Raw genomic sequence first — 6321 nt, 5'->3', positions numbered from 1 at the left:
CTGGAGTTTGGAGGCAGAAATCAAAATATCCTGATTGCATCTCAAACATTTCTTGTTAAATTATAAATGTTGAAAATAATTGTGCTAGATTTTCATATTATATGTATTTTTTCGGATTGTCGGATGGATAAATAATTTAAAACATCCTTTGTAGCATTTTAAATGTCATAATATCATTTTGATCAATTAAACACATCCTTGCTGAATAAATGTATTATTTATACTCATACACCAGTTCTTTCTGGTCCTTGAATCTGATTTGCTGATTTTAGTGATGCATTTCAAACAGATATGGGTAGAGAATGAGTCGACTAAAAAGCACACCCTGTTATTTTATTTTGTTGATACTGTGAGTGTTCACAAATAATGTTTTGTTAATATTGTTAGTGTACACAATTATGTATTACTCATATATATGATCAAATATGACTGAGAATTTTAAGTTATTTTCGCTGTTATCTTTAAAATCTGCAAATGGTCAAGGATGCATGTAATATTGTAAACTGTACTGTATTCACTCAAATTGAATTTCTCTTGTATTTCTTGCTTAATATTAAATGTTCATCTTTTAACTATTGCCGTTAACTCTAGTAATTCTGTTGTTTTATTTATTTATTTATTTTTCAGTCCATTTTAAGCCAGCAATATAATAATTTTTAATCAATAGCTGACTAAAATAAAACAATCCAGCGTGGTGGGTAAAACATTTAACCCAACCAGCTGGGTTATTTATTTATATACATATTCATTTATATAAATCTATATATATATATATATATATATATATATATATATATATATACAGTACAGACCAAAAGTTTGGACACACCTTCTCATTCAAAGAGTTTTCTTTATTTTCATGACTACGAAAATTGTAGAGTCACACTGAAGTCATCAAGAGCTATTTGAACAAGAAGGAGAGTGATGGGGTGCTGCGCCAGACGACCTGGCCTCCACAGTCACTGGACCTGAACCCAATCGAGATGGTTTTAGGGGTGAGCTGGACCGCAGACAGAAGGCAAAAGGGCCAACAAGTGCTAAGCATCTCTCGGGGAACTCCTTCAAGACTGTTGGAAGAGCATTTCAGGTGACTTCATCATCAAGAGAATGCCAAGAGTGTGCAAAGCATCAAAGCAAAAGGTGGCTACTTTGAAGAACCTAGAATATGACATATTTTCAGTTGTTTCACACTTTTTTGTTATGTATATAATTCCATATATAATTCCACATGTGTTAATTCATACATAATGCTGATGCCTATAGTGTGAATCTACAATTTTCATAGTCATGAAAATAAAGAAAACCCTTTGAATGAGAAGGTGTGTCCAAACTTTTGGTCTGTACTGTATATATATATATATATGTGTTTTCTGATTGTATGTCAGACTGGTTTTAGTTCACTTCTCTCTTTATTTTTTACTGTTTCATTCTTAGGAATTGTTTAAAAGGAGATGTTTGTTTAAAATGTTAGAGGAAAATAGTGTTTGGACAGATCCAGAAGAAAAATGGTTACAAGTGGACTTAATGGTTACAACGAGTGACTGGATGGACAAATAGAGATTATAGCGCCTTGTTTCTACTGTAGGTGTTAGTGAGAAAATCCCAGGAAACCTTAAGCAACTTTGGATGCAACTGTTTGTAAATGACTGTTCCTATAGAGCAACCAAGGAATTGCCTACAATAACATTTGGTGAAACATGTAAAGTCTTGTAAAGTCATAATATGATGATTAGCACAGGAAATATTACATCATACTAAACACACTACCCTTTACCCTAAAAACAAAAACAAATCTACTATACAGTCATGGCCAAAAATATTGGCACCCTTGGTAAATATGAGCAAAGAGGGCTGTGAAAATTCATCTGCATTGTTAATCCTTTTGATCTTTTATTTAAAAAATTCACAAAAATGCATTATGAAATAAAGGTTTTTCTCAAATACTCGTTGGACACAATTATTGGCATCCCTATACATTCTTATGAGTAAAATATCTCTGAGGTATATTCCCATGCATATTCCCTATTTTAAGCACTCCAGCATGATTATAAACAGAAATATAAAGAGGAGGGACAACAAAGCCCAAATTACCTTAATCAACCATCAAAATGAGAAAAACCAAAGAATATATTTCCAATGTGCAGCAAAGGTAATTGAGCTTCACAAATTAGTGAAGTTGCTTTAAGAAAAGAGCTAGAGCAGTGAAAATTCCCATTTCCAGCATCAGGGCATTAATTAATAATTTCCAATCAACATAAAATGTTAGGAAACTCTCCAATGTGTATTAGAGAAAATCTTTTATTTCATAATTATATTTCCCCCCATTTTTAATTCTTACTATTCAATGAAAGGATTTTTTTTTGTGAATTAAAAAAAAAACAAGATCAAAAGGATTAGCAATGCAGATTAATTTTCACAGCCTTTTTTTTAATCATATTTACGACTTCCAGTGACCTTCCAGAGTCAGGGCTAGTCACAGTTGACACTCCAGAGTCAAGTCAAGTCACTGTTGACACTCCAGAGTCATCGGAGATAATCATGGACAAAAGCAAGTCACCAATGATCTTCATGGACAAAGCCCAGTCACCAGTATTCTTCATGAGCAAGGTCAAGTCACCGACAATCTTCATGGGCAAAGGCAAGTCACCATTGATCTTCATGAACAAATGCAAGTCACCAATGATCTTCATGAGCAGAGTCAGGCCACCAATGATCTTCATGAGCAGAGTCAAGTCACCATTGATCTTCCTGAATCCAGTTTAAACACTACAGAATTACATCTCTGTGGAACTACCAGAGCCTCCCCATGTCTCTGCTAAACTACTAGAGCCTCCCCACGTCTCTGCTGAACTACCAGAGCCTCTCCACGTCTCTGTGGAACTACCAGAGCCTCTCCACGCCTCTGCTGAACTACCAGAGCCTCTCCACATCTCTCCACGTCTCTGTGGAACTACCAGAGCCTCCCCACGTCTCTGCTGAACTGCCAGAGCCTCTCCACGTCTCTGCTGAACTACTAGAGCCTCTCCTCGTCTCGGCTGAACTACCAGAGCCTCTCCTCGCCTTGGCAGAACTTCCAGAGCCTCGTCACGTCTCAGCCGAATTCTCTCAGTGCTCGACTGATTCCGTCGTGGCCACGGAGGCCACCCATAACTTGTTCATGTTCTCTGTTTCAGACTTGCCTAACCAGACTTGCTCTCCGATGTCATCGATCCTACTGTGGTGGTCTTCTGCGCCGCCCGGGTGGGATTCTGTCTCGACCGCAGGGCTCTAATTCCCCCTTGCTCCTCTCTATATTCCTGTCCTGTCGGTTCGGCCATGGGGACTGAACGTTATGTCCTTCCGGGACTTTTTTGTTTTTTGTTTTTGCTCCTCTTCTCTCTGTTTCCATCTATGGACCTGGCCCTCCGTCCCTCACCCTGATCCTCCGCCAGTCAACCTCCCTCCTGGGCTCCTTGTCTTTGTCTTTCTCTCTGTTTCCCTCTATGGACCTGGCCCTTTGTCCCTCCCCCTGATCCTCTGCCGGTCCACTTCCATCCGGGGCTCCTTGTTTTTGTTTTGCATTTCTTGTCTCTGTTTCCCCATTTTTCCTGGCCCTCCATCCCTCCCCCCTGGTCCTCCGCTGCTCCACCTCCTCCTGGTCTCTGTGTTCCTTGGTCTCTTCTTGGGTTCAGGTGGAGCATCTGGTAGCTGCTCCGTGGAGGACGGGGCATGGTTACGCTGTCTGGTCTCTGTTTCCCTGAGTCTCCACTGTGGTCTCACTTCCCCATAGGCACCTCACCGTAGGCACTACAATTTCCACAAAGCCTTGTCCCTTCATCACAGTAATTGCACTCCTGATAGTTGCACTCAGGTGTCTTCACTTGTTAGTCATTATCCTCCCTATATTAACCAGTCTTTTCCTGTTTGTCTGGATGGAATCCTTTAATTCCGTCACCCAGTTTCCTCATCTTCCGAGTTCCTCGTCTTCTGAGTTCCTGTTCCCGTTCCTGTTCCTTTCCTGTTTGTTTATTTGTTGGATGGATTTATGGTTTGGACCCCTGCTTGTTGATATCTCTTTGGATTACCCATTAAAACCCATACTGCGATTGGATCTCTCGTCTCCTGCGTTTCACTGGGTCTCCGATCGTAACATAGAGGCACAAAGTGAGGATTTGTAAAGAAAAACGTTGGAGGATTTCGAGATCGGAGGAGACTGGTTTTCGTTTTTTTTTTTTTTTTTAATCAAAATCCTATAGAAAATCTGTGGAGAGAGCTGTAACTTTGAGTTTCCAAATGCCAAATGCCAAGAAACCTTAATGATTTAGAGACAGTCTGTAAAGAGGAGTGGACCAAAATCTCTCCTGAGATGTTTGCAAACCTGGTGACCAACTACAAAAAATATTTTATCTTCTGTGATTGTCAACAATGGTTTCTGCACCAAGTACTAAGTCATGTTTTTCTTTGGAATCAAATCGATATCTAACCTCTAGATAATGTTTTTTTTTGTTGGATTTTTTGGTTGGTATTCTGTCTCTATATGCTAAGATAAACCTACCATAAAAATTACAGACTCTTCATTTCTTTGTAAGTGGGCAAACGTACAAAATCAGCAGGGGGGTCAAATAAATATTTCATAACACTGTAATATACAGATTAAATGGTTAGGAAATTGCTGGTTAGCATTAACCAGTTAGCCCTGATAGACAGATGCCATTCTAGTAACTTAATCATTCAAAAGTAGCCATTTGTGATGAAATTGTGTCATCTCATGACATCATGACAACTGCCACTGAGATGAATGCTAACAGACTTTGATATTATAGATGTCTTCAAACCTATCAAATACCACACCCTCTATTAAGTACAAAGAAAGAACACAGGAAATTCCGGAGTGCATTTAGTTTAACAGGTCAGAGAACTTAATGCTGAGTTAAATACTTAATTATTAAGGTGTATTAATAAGCTGTAACAGATCATTTCTGTACCACATGAATCAATGAGTAGCTATTTTAGTTTATTTAATTACAGTTTATATGTTGAGATTGTTTTCTGATATTTTGTGTGTGTATAAATGTATTTTTTAACTTTATGGAGACATTTTTTTCTATTTACTGTATATAAAAGTTATTCAACATGCATACAGCAACAGTAGCCTATGTTATTATTTATATTATTTTATAAAAAATGTTATCATTAAAAACAACTTAATATAAGCTACATATTCAGTAACACTTGCTTTGAGGTAACGAATTAAAATATCTGACAACTACCGCTCACTGCAGTGTCTACAGAGGCATTAAACCCATAATTAGGAGCTGCACTGCTGGGCTCAACTGTCACCACAGCTGAGTTCTTCAGTTTTCCAGGAATCATTACTTCTCAGAAGCTCAGGTGGAAATGTGACGTTGTCTTCATAACTAAATAGGCATAACAAAGGTTTTACTTCCTGGGCCATCTCAAGAAGTTCATCACTGAATGTTACCTGAAACAATCCATAAAAATCTGGTATACAGTAGGTCAGTCACAGCATCTGACTCTAGCATATTATATGCTCAGCTAAAGAAATCATTGGCTACAATCTGCCCATTTGAACCACGATTCAGAAAGTGGGCAGTCAAGATCATCAACAACCCGCATAATCATATTCTTCAGGTAGTGCTCATTTTAAGTACCCGGGGCACTTTCTTTGTTATAATTTCAGTCATTATTTTGACCCTTGTATGCACGTCTGAAGGTTTGAGGTTCTAAACTTTTTAACACCCACAGAAGCACTGCACAGAAATATGAGTCGCACCAACTGAAGAGAATCATCAATGATTCAAACACAATCCTCATGTTCTATTTCTCTCTCTCTCTTTCTCTCTCTCACTCACTAACAGATACACACACACACACACACACACACACAAACAGACACAAAGACTTAATTGTCCTGTCCCCAGCTTAATCTGAAGAACTATGACGTTTTGGTGGAAAGTTAGGCTATTGTTTATTTTAAAAGTTCTAACTTTTGTCATTTGAAAACCTATTTTAGAGACTACATTTAGTAGGTTACTTCAGTTGCTGTAGCTACTGTTGATAACCAACTTTTAATAGACCGGTTTTGTGAACGGTAGTAACAGAACAGTTAATCTTCTAAAGTATTTATTTTTCGAATTATAAACAACTATTACGCACTCAAACCGGCTTTTCAGACTATTGTTCGTGAGTATTGTTTAATTGACGGAATGATGCTATTATCTTAAGAAGTTGTCTCAATGATCTCCGTGAACATTGTTGCCAATTCTCGCAAGATAAATAAGCAACCGCTCCTTCATATATATATATATATATATATATATA

The sequence above is a fragment of the Carassius gibelio genome, chromosome B1 (assembly GCF_023724105.1).
Source record: "Carassius gibelio isolate Cgi1373 ecotype wild population from Czech Republic chromosome B1, carGib1.2-hapl.c, whole genome shotgun sequence".
Classification (NCBI taxonomy): domain Eukaryota; kingdom Metazoa; phylum Chordata; class Actinopteri; order Cypriniformes; family Cyprinidae; genus Carassius; species Carassius gibelio.
Note: the sequence above shows the minus strand (reverse complement) of the source record.